At 31.7% G+C, this 12,149-nt stretch overlaps 1 protein-coding gene across 1 annotated transcript in view; it reads left to right on the top strand.

The window, feature by feature from the left end:
• Positions 1-2,848: 2,848 nt before the first annotated feature.
• The window catches only part of LOC113051506 (G1/S-specific cyclin-E1), a 29,081-nt gene continuing 19,780 nt past the window's right edge, over positions 2,849-12,149 (top strand). The window contains exon 1 of the mRNA XM_026215334.1: positions 2,849-3,201. The gene's annotated coding sequence lies outside the window, so the exon portion shown is untranslated. The remainder of the gene's footprint in view (positions 3,202-12,149) is intronic.

The raw sequence follows: 12,149 nt of genomic DNA, 5'->3' as shown, positions 1-12,149 counted from the left end.
GGCTGGGCCTGGTTTTCATGCCTATGTTTACAGCCTTCCATGATCACCAGCCATCTGGAAGTGGGATTTAAAATAGCTGGCAGGGCTGATGTTAGCCCATATCATAGAGACATCATTTCTGCCCAAAGGACACCACTGTTTTTAAGGACTTAAAGACATAGCTGTTGGGCTCCATTATAAATGGATTAACCCCTAAATTAACAGATTAATCTCTGAATGGGACTGAACACTGAGAGTGTGTCACAAAAGTGCTTTAGTGTTAAAGCTGTAGAGCTTTGCTCACCAGTGATGCATTTATATATTAATACAGCAAAAGCAGTAATATTGTACAATTATGAACAATTCAAAATAATTGTTTCATATTTTTATGTACAGTTGTGGCCAAACGTCTTGGCAGTGACATACATTTTGTGTTAAGCTGTTGTGTTGTTTATTCTAATTATTTCTAGATTATTATGTAGCGTGATCAGATTGATTTTAAATAATTGCTAAAAGCTTTATTGCCCCCCCCCCCTCCCCCCATTTCCTTTAAAAAAAAAAAAGGAAGTAGATTTACAGTCTTTTGATCCTGACACAAAATGACCAGCTAACATTAATTGGCTAATAATATCAGCAGTACGTGTGGAAGTGTGAATGAGTACTAGTCAGGTAGAATCACTATCATATGAAACATATTGTGAGAGCAGACTGATTGCTATAAAGGGATGGAACAATCTCTTTTTGTTGTTCTTGTTAGCAATGTTATCTCCAAAGAAACACATGCACCGTAGCTTTGCATCAAAACGGCCTCACATGCAAGGAAATTGCTAAGAATAATATTGCACCTGAAAAAAACATTTACTGGATCATCAAGAACTTCAAGGGGAGAGGTTCGACTTCAAGAAAAAGTCTTCAGGACGTCCCAGAGTGTCCAGCAAGCTCCAGAACCGTCTCCTCCTGAGGAATCAGCAGAATCGTGTCAACACCAGTCCAGCGCTTGCTCAGGAAAGGCAGCAGGTTGGTGTGAGTGCATCTGCAAACACAAAGAGGCCAAGACTTTTGGACAATGGCCTGGTGTCAAGAAGGGCAGCAAAGAATCTTCTTCTCTCCAAGAAAAACCTCAAGGACAGACTGAAATTCTGCAGGAAGTACAAGGATTGGAAAGCAGAAGACTGGTGCAAAGTTATTTTCTTTATTTTTTATTTATCTGGAAAATCTATTTTTCAGAGAAGAAAAGGTGAACACTACATGAGTCCTGTGTTGTGCCAACAGTGGAGCATCCTGAGACATCCATGTGTGGGGTTGTTTTTTATCCAAGGGACTGGGCTCTTATAATTCTGCCCAAAAACACTGCCAGGAATTTGGTAATGATCCGTGCATTTTCCAGCATGATTGAGCACCATGTCATAAAGCAAGAGTGATAAGACCCGTCTCGAAGATCATTAAATTGAAATTTTGAATCCATGGCCAGGCAACTCCCCAGATCTCAATCCCATAGAGAACCTGTGGTCAGCCCTCAAAAGGTGAGTGGACAAGCAGAAGCCCACAAAGTGTGATCAACTCCGAGAAATAATTAAGGAGAGAATGGATCGCCATCAGTCAGGATTTGGTCAGCTAATATCAAGTGTCCCAGAGCGAATTGCAGAGATTATGAAGAACAAGGATGAACACTGTAAATATTGACTCATTATAATTTTGCCAATAAAAGCCTTTAAAACTTGAAGAAAAAACAGAAGTCATGATATTTAGACCTGGCAACACCTATTGACGTAGATTTCAGTTTTATAAAATCATTGGATAAACAGATTTATTCAGTAAATAAAAAAATCAGTTGAGGCAATTATCAAGAGTCAAGATTTTTAATGACTTTGAAAGGGTCATTCATGCTTTTATCTTGACCAGTCTTGTCTTGACTATTGTAATAGCCTCTATGTAAGTATCAATCAGGCCTCCCTCAAACAATTTACTTCTCTTCATTGGAATCCTGTTCGTTTTAGAATTGATTTTTAGGTTTTAGTTTTAGTTTATAAGTCATTAAATGGGCTGACACCAAGTTACCTTTCTGATTTAATGCAGCCACATGATCCATCAAGAGCACTTAGTTCAGCTGACCATTTACTCTTGGTTGTACCTCGAACAACACTGAAAAGCAGGGGTGACCGGGCTTTTGCTGTTGCATGTCCAAAACTTCGGAATAACTTGCCCCTGTATGTTAGGCCATCCCAAACACTTGCTGTTTCTAAATCCAGTCTTAAAACTTATTTTATACTCTGGAATTTAACTGCTGTTGTATGCATTTTGTTAGTGTTAATATCAGTTTTTTTTGTTGTTGTTGTTGTTGTTTGCTGTGTGTAAAAAAAAAAAAAGTAGTTTTTTGTTTTAAGCTCTCTATACATAAACTTTGATTTGATTTTAAAGCTTATGATATGCGTATCATTGTTTTTCAGTATAGCCTACCATAGAAACATGGAAAAATAAATACAGAAGCAGCAAACTTTGCAAAACACAAAATTTATGTCACTTACACGCTTGTGAAAACTTTTGACCATGACTGTAGTATATAATGCATTTATAAGGGGGCGCCAGTCAATAAAGTGACACTGGTTTGCCTGCGTAACCCAATAGCAGCAACTGGACCAAAAAAAACGCACTACAAGACCATGACATCTCAAACGGCCAACCCAGCACAGCCACAACATCGCATTTTATACATCACTAACATAATAGCGTGATAAAAACCAACTTTTTAACCCAAACACTCGGATTGTTTACTTCTTGAGCCTGCTAGCCATGTGCTCGACGTACTTCCGCTACCGCAATACCGCCTCCCGCGTGACGTCACCAAACACACGCCTCATTTTGCCGGCAAAATGTTCATGTTTTCTAAACTTTGTTTTATTGACATTCAATATTTGAAGTATAACGTCGGGATTTCACTCGCTCGCTTTGTGCTGGTGACAGTCCCCCAGCGGTACCGACCACAGTACTTATCTACCGTTACAGCAGAGCGGGGATTTTAAATGACCCGCGTTCACGGCCCCTTTTAACGACTGCTGGCGGGTTATAAGACAAGGCGCAAAGATACTGGCGCCAGCTCAGAGCGAGCGGACTGCGGAACACAGCACAGCTTAGCCATATGTCGCCTGCTTACAGAGTCTTGGAGCAGTTTTACTAAATTATGCCTTGTGTAACACCATCCTAACTCTTGCTTTCGAGGACATCCGTGGACAGAGTTCGGTAAAACTGGCAAGATATTCACAGATTCGACTTTTCCGGATCAATAACTCGCGGACAAAACGTTTTTGGTACACGAATTATGCCTCTTTTTACTCGTAGTGTTGTAGTAAACGAGCTACAAGCGAGTTTGCCTGAAAACAAGCTTTCCTCCGCTATGTACAAAATACGTTGATCTCAATGCGCTGGCGTCTGAGAGACAAGTCCTAAGGGACCGTCTGCAAAGTGCGAAACGCGAAAAAGGTTACTAATAAAATACTCAATAACTTCACAGTAACACACTGTAGTGTCACCAAATTCAGTTCACACATCACTGCTCTCGTGCTGCTTATACTACAATGTTGGTTTTAAAAATAGTTGCTTTTGCACAATTTTTTTTTATTTTTTTTTATTATGAAAACATTAATAACGTTACTGTAACACACTGTACTTTCACCAAATTCAGTTCACACATCACTGCTCTCCTACTGGTTATACTACAACACTTATATTGAAAATAGTCGCTTTTGCACAATTTTTATGATTTTTTTGTTATGAAAAACAGTTAATAACTTTACTGTAACACACTGTACTTTCACCAAATTCAGTTCACACATCACTGCTCTCCTGCTGGTTATTCTACAACAGTCATTTTGAAATTAAATGATGTTGCACATTTTGTATTATGAAAAATAGTTAATGAATTCACCATTATTGGACATAATAGTTAATAACTTTAATGTAACACACTGTACATTCATCAAAATCAGATCACACATCACTGCTCTCCTGCTGGTTTTACTACAACACTCATATTGAAAATAATTGCTTTGGCACATTTTTTATTATTTTTTATTATGAAAAATAGTTAATAACTGTACTGTTACAAACTGTACTTTCACCAAATTCAGTTCACACATCACTGCTCTCCTGCTGGTTTTACTACAACTTTCATTTTGAAAGTAATTGCTTTGGCAAATGTTTAGAATTTTTATTATGAAAAATAGTTAATGAATTCACCATTATTGGACATAATAGTTAATAACTTTAATGTAACACACTGTACATTCATCAAATTCAGTTCACACATCACTGCTCTCCTGCTGGTTTTACTACAACTTTGATTTTCAAAGTAATTGCGTTGGCTCATTTGTTATGATTTTTTATTAAGAAAAATAGGTAATAAATCACAATTATTGAACATAATAGTTAATATCTTTAATATAACACACGGTACTTCCACCAAATGCAGTTCACAAATCACTGCTTTCCTGCTGGTTATACTACAACTTTCATTTTGAATGTAATTGCTTTTGCAAATTTTTTTATGATTTTTTTATTATTCAAAATAGTTAAAAACTTCACCATTATTGAACATAATAGTTAATAACTTTACTGTAAAAGAGTGTACTTCCACCAAATTCAGTTCACACATCACTGCTCTACTGCTGGTTATACTACAACTTTGATTTTAAAAGTAATTGCTTTGGCTCATTTGTTATGATTTGTTTATTAAGAAAAATTGCTAATAACTTTACTGTAACACACTGTACTTTCACCAAATTCAGTTCACACATCACTGCTCTCCTGCTGGTTATACTACAACTTTCCTTTTGAAAGTAATTGCTTTGGCACAGTTTTTAGATTTTTTTGTTTTGAAAAATAGTTAATAACTTCACCATTATTGAACATAACAGTTAATAACTTTACTGTAACACACTGTACTTTCACCAAATTCAGTTCATACATCACTGCTCTTCTGCTGGTTATACTACAACTTTGATTTTGAAAGTAATTGCTTTGGCACATTTTTTAGAATTTTTATTATGAAAAATAGTTAATGAATTCACCATTATTTGACATAATAGCTAATAACTTTAATGTAACACACTGTACATTCATCAAATTCAGTTCACACATCACTGCTCTCCTGCTTGTTATTCTACAACACTCATTTTGAAATTAATTGATGTTGCACATTTTTTATTATGAAAAAGTTAATAACTTCGTTATAGAACATAATAGTTAATAAGTTTACTGTAACACACTGTACATTCATCAAATTCAGTTCACACATCTCTGCTCTTCTGCTGGTTATAGTACAACTTTCATTTTGTAAGTAATTGCTTTGTTACATTTTTTTTTTTTATTAATAAAAATAGTTAATGAATTCACCATTATTGGACATAATAGTTAATAACTATAATGTAACACACTGTACATTCATCAAAATCAGATCACACATCACTGCTCTCCTGCTGGTTTTACTACAACACTCATATTGAAAATAATTGCTTTGGCACATTTTTTATTATTTTTTATTATGAAAAATAGTTAATAACTGTACTGTTACAAACTGTACTTTCACCAAATTCAGTTCACACATCACTGCTCTCCTGCTGGTTTTACTACAACTTTCATTTTGAAAGTAATTGCTTTGGCAAATGTTTAGAATTTTTATTATGAAAAATAGTTAATGAATTCACCATTATTGGACATAATAGTTAATAACTTTAATGTAACACACTGTACATTCATCAAATTCAGTTCACACATCACTGCTCTCCTGCTGGTTTTACTACAACTTTGATTTTCAAAGTAATTGCGTTGGCTCATTTGTTATGATTTTTTATTAAGAAAAATAGGTAATAAATCACAATTATTGAACATAATAGTTAATATCTTTAATATAACACACGGTACTTCCACCAAATGCAGTTCACAAATCACTGCTTTCCTGCTGGTTATACTACAACTTTCATTTTGAATGTAATTGCTTTTGCAAATTTTTTTATGATTTTTTTATTATTCAAAATAGTTAAAAACTTCACCATTATTGAACATAATAGTTAATAACTTTACTGTAAAAGAGTGTACTTCCACCAAATTCAGTTCACACATCACTGCTCTACTGCTGGTTATACTACAACTTTGATTTTAAAAGTAATTGCTTTGGCTCATTTGTTATGATTTGTTTATTAAGAAAAATTGCTAATAACTTTACTGTAACACACTGTACTTTCACCAAATTCAGTTCACACATCACTGCTCTCCTGCTGGTTATACTACAACTTTCCTTTTGAAAGTAATTGCTTTGGCACAGTTTTTAGATTTTTTTGTTTTGAAAAATAGTTAATAACTTCACCATTATTGAACATAACAGTTAATAACTTTACTGTAACACACTGTACTTTCACCAAATTCAGTTCATACATCACTGCTCTTCTGCTGGTTATACTACAACTTTGATTTTGAAAGTAATTGCTTTGGCACATTTTTTAGAATTTTTATTATGAAAAATAGTTAATGAATTCACCATTATTTGACATAATAGCTAATAACTTTAATGTAACACACTGTACATTCATCAAATTCAGTTCACACATCACTGCTCTCCTGCTTGTTATTCTACAACACTCATTTTGAAATTAATTGATGTTGCACATTTTTTATTATGAAAAAGTTAATAACTTCAGCGTTATAGAACATAATAGTTAATAAGTTTACTGTAACACACTGTACATTCATCAAATTCAGTTCATACATCTCTGCTCTTCTGCTGGTTATAGTACAACTTTCATTTTGTAAGTAATTGCTTTGGCACATTTTATTTTTTTATTTTTATTAATAAAAATAGTTAATAAATTAATCATTATTGGACATAATATTTAATAACTTTAATGTAACACACTGTACATTCATCAAAATCAGATCACACATCACTGCTCTCCTGCTGGTTTTACTACAACACTCATATTGAAAATAATTGCTTTGGCACATTTTTTATTATTTTTTATTATGAAAAATAGTTAATAACTGTACTGTTACAAACTGTACTTTCACCAAATTCAGTTCACACATCACTGCTCTCCTGCTGGTTTTACTACAACTTTCATTTTGAAAGTAATTGCTTTGGCAAATGTTTAGAATTTTTATTATGAAAAATAGTTAATGAATTCACCATTATTGGACATAATAGTTAATAACTTTAATGTAACACACTGTACATTCATCAAATTCAGTTCACACATCACTGCTCTCCTGCTGGTTTTACTACAACTTTGATTTTCAAAGTAATTGCGTTGGCTCATTTGTTATGATTTTTTATTAAGAAAAATAGGTAATAAATCACAATTATTGAACATAATAGTTAATATCTTTAATATAACACACGGTACTTCCACCAAATGCAGTTCACAAATCACTGCTTTCCTGCTGGTTATACTACAACTTTCATTTTGAATGTAATTGCTTTTGCAAATTTTTTTATGATTTTTTTATTATTCAAAATAGTTAAAAACTTCACCATTATTGAACATAATAGTTAATAACTTTACTGTAAAAGAGTGTACTTCCACCAAATTCAGTTCACACATCACTGCTCTACTGCTGGTTATACTACAACTTTGATTTTAAAAGTAATTGCTTTGGCTCATTTGTTATGATTTGTTTATTAAGAAAAATTGCTAATAACTTTACTGTAACACACTGTACTTTCACCAAATTCAGTTCACACATCACTGCTCTCCTGCTGGTTATACTACAACTTTCCTTTTGAAAGTAATTGCTTTGGCACAGTTTTTAGATTTTTTTGTTTTGAAAAATAGTTAATAACTTCACCATTATTGAACATAACAGTTAATAACTTTACTGTAACACACTGTACTTTCACCAAATTCAGTTCATACATCACTGCTCTTCTGCTGGTTATACTACAACTTTGATTTTGAAAGTAATTGCTTTGGCACATTTTTTAGAATTTTTATTATGAAAAATAGTTAATGAATTCACCATTATTTGACATAATAGCTAATAACTTTAATGTAACACACTGTACATTCATCAAATTCAGTTCACACATCACTGCTCTCCTGCTTGTTATTCTACAACACTCATTTTGAAATTAATTGATGTTGCACATTTTTTATTATGAAAAAGTTAATAACTTCGTTATAGAACATAATAGTTAATAAGTTTACTGTAACACACTGTACATTCATCAAATTCAGTTCACACATCTCTGCTCTTCTGCTGGTTATAGTACAACTTTCATTTTGTAAGTAATTGCTTTGTTACATTTTTTTTTTATTAATAAAAATAGTTAATGAATTCACCATTATTGGACATAATAGTTAATAACTATAATGTAACACACTGTACATTCATCAAAATCAGATCACACATCACTGCTCTCCTGCTGGTTTTACTACAACACTCATATTGAAAATAATTGCTTTGGCACATTTTTTATTATTTTTTATTATGAAAAATAGTTAATAACTGTACTGTTACAAACTGTACTTTCACCAAATTCAGTTCACACATCACTGCTCTCCTGCTGGTTTTACTACAACTTTCATTTTGAAAGTAATTGCTTTGGCAAATGTTTAGAATTTTTATTATGAAAAATAGTTAATGAATTCACCATTATTGGACATAATAGTTAATAACTTTAATGTAACACACTGTACATTCATCAAATTCAGTTCACACATCACTGCTCTCCTGCTGGTTTTACTACAACTTTGATTTTCAAAGTAATTGCGTTGGCTCATTTGTTATGATTTTTTATTAAGAAAAATAGGTAATAAATCACAATTATTGAACATAATAGTTAATATCTTTAATATAACACACGGTACTTCCACCAAATGCAGTTCACAAATCACTGCTTTCCTGCTGGTTATACTACAACTTTCATTTTGAATGTAATTGCTTTTGCAAATTTTTTTATGATTTTTTTATTATTCAAAATAGTTAAAAACTTCACCATTATTGAACATAATAGTTAATAACTTTACTGTAAAAGAGTGTACTTCCACCAAATTCAGTTCACACATCACTGCTCTACTGCTGGTTATACTACAACTTTGATTTTAAAAGTAATTGCTTTGGCTCATTTGTTATGATTTGTTTATTAAGAAAAATTGCTAATAACTTTACTGTAACACACTGTACTTTCACCAAATTCAGTTCACACATCACTGCTCTCCTGCTGGTTATACTACAACTTTCCTTTTGAAAGTAATTGCTTTGGCACAGTTTTTAGATTTTTTTGTTTTGAAAAATAGTTAATAACTTCACCATTATTGAACATAACAGTTAATAACTTTACTGTAACACACTGTACTTTCACCAAATTCAGTTCATACATCACTGCTCTTCTGCTGGTTATACTACAACTTTGATTTTGAAAGTAATTGCTTTGGCACATTTTTTAGAATTTTTATTATGAAAAATAGTTAATGAATTCACCATTATTTGACATAATAGCTAATAACTTTAATGTAACACACTGTACATTCATCAAATTCAGTTCACACATCACTGCTCTCCTGCTTGTTATTCTACAACACTCATTTTGAAATTAATTGATGTTGCACATTTTTTATTATGAAAAAGTTAATAACTTCAGCGTTATAGAACATAATAGTTAATAAGTTTACTGTAACACACTGTACATTCATCAAATTCAGTTCATACATCTCTGCTCTTCTGCTGGTTATAGTACAACTTTCATTTTGTAAGTAATTGCTTTGGCACATTTTATTTTTTTATTTTTATTAATAAAAATAGTTAATAAATTAATCATTATTGGACATAATATTTAATAACTTTACTGTAACACACTGTACTTTCACCAAATTCAGTTCACACATCACTGCTCTCCTGCTGGTTATACTACAACTTTCATTTTTTAAAGAAATTGCTTTGGCACATTTTTTTAGAATTTTTATTATGAAAAATAGTTAATGAATTCACTATTATTGGACATAATAGCTAATAACTTTACTGTAACACACTGTACATTCATCAAATTCAGTTCACACACCACTGCTCTCCTGCTGCTTATACTACAATGTTGGTTTTAAAAATAATTGCTTTTGCACAATTTTTATGATTTTTTTTATTATGAAAACGTTAATAACGTTACTGTAACATACTTTACTTTCACCAAATTCAGTTCACACATCACTGCTCTCCTACTGGTTATACTACAACACTTATATTGAAAATAGTTGCTTTTGCACAATTTTTATGATTTTTTGTTATGAAAAACAGTTCATAACTTTAATGTAACACACTGTACTTTCACCAAATTCAGTTCACACATCACTGCTCTTCTGTTGGTTATTCTACAACAATCATTTTGAAATTAAATGATGTTGCACATTTTATATTTTGAAAAATAGTTAATAACTTCACCATTATTGAACATAACAGTTAATAACTTTACTGTAACACACTGTACTTTCACCAAATTCAGTCCACACATCACTGCCCTCCTGCTGGTTTTACTACAACTTTCATTTTGAAATTAATTGCTTTGGCACATTTTTTTAGAATTTTTATTATGAAAAATAGTTAATGAATTCACCATTATTGAACATAATAGTTAATAACTTTAATGTAACACAATGTACATTCATCAAAATCAGATCACATATAACTGCTCTCCTGCTGGTTTTACTACAACACTCATATTGAAAATAATTGCTTTGGCACATTTTTTATTATTTTTTATTATGAAAAATAGTTAATAACTTTACTGTTACAAACTGTACTTTCATCAAATTCAGTTCACACATCACTGCTCTCCTGCTGGTTATACTACAACTTTGATTTTGAAAGTAATTGCGTTGGCTCATTTGTTATGATTTTTTATTAAGAAAAATTGCTAATAACTTTACTGTAACACACGTTTTTTCAACCAAATTCAGTTCACACATCACTGCTCTCCTGCTGGTTTTACTACAACACTCATATTGAAAATAATAGCTTCGGCACATTTTTTATTATTTTTTATTATGAAAAATAGTTAATAACTGTACTGTTACAAACTGTACTTTCACCAAATTCAGTTCACACATCACTCCTCTCCTTCTGGTTATACAACAACTTTCATTTTGAAAGTAATTGCTTTGGCAAATGTTGAGAATTTTTATTATGGAAAATAGTTAATGAATTCACCATTATTGGACATAATAGTTAATAACTTTAATGTAACACACTGTACATTCATCAAATTCAGTTCACACATCACTGCTCTCCTGCTGGATATACTACAACTTTCATTTTGTAAGTAATTGCTTTGGCACATTTTATTTTTTATTTTTATTAATAAAAATAGTTAATAAATTAATCATTATTGGACATAATATTTAATAACTTTACTTTAACACACTGTACTTTCACCAAATTCAGTTCACACATCACTGCTCTCCTGCTGGTTATACTACAACTTTCATTTTGAAAGAAATTGCTTTGGCACATTTTTTAGAATTTTTATTATGAAAAATAGTTAATGAATTCACTATTATTGGACATAATAGCTAATAACTTTACTGTAACACACTGTACATTCATCAAATTCAGTTCACACATCACTGCTCTCCTGCTGCTTATACTACAATGTTGGTTTTAAAAATAATTGCTTTTGCACAATTTTTATGATTTTTTTTATTATGAAAACGTTAATAACGTTACTATAACATACTTTACTTTCACCAAATTCAGTTCACACATCACTGCTCTCCTACTGGTTATACTACAACACTTATATTGAAAATAGTTGCTTTTGCACAATTTTTATGATTTTTTTGTTATGAAAAACAGTTAATAACTTTACTGTAACACACTGTACTTTCACCAAATTCAGTTCACACATCACTGCTCTTCTGCTGGTTATTCCACAACAATCATTTTGAAATTAAATGATGTTGCACATTTTATATTTTGAAAAATAGTTAATAACTTCACCATTATTGAACATAACAGTTAATAACTTTACTGTAACACACTGTACTTTCACCAAATTCAGTTCACACATCACTGCTCTCCTGCTGGTTTTACTACAACTTTCATTTTGAAAGTAATTGCTTTGGCACATTTTTTTTGAATTTTTATTATGAAAAATAGTTCATGAATTCACCATTATTGAACATAATAGTTAATAA

The sequence above is a fragment of the Carassius auratus genome, chromosome 32 (genome assembly GCF_003368295.1).
Source record: "Carassius auratus strain Wakin chromosome 32, ASM336829v1, whole genome shotgun sequence".
Lineage (NCBI taxonomy): Eukaryota > Metazoa > Chordata > Actinopteri > Cypriniformes > Cyprinidae > Carassius > Carassius auratus.
Note: the sequence above shows the minus strand (reverse complement) of the source record. Positions and strands in the feature narration are given on the sequence as shown.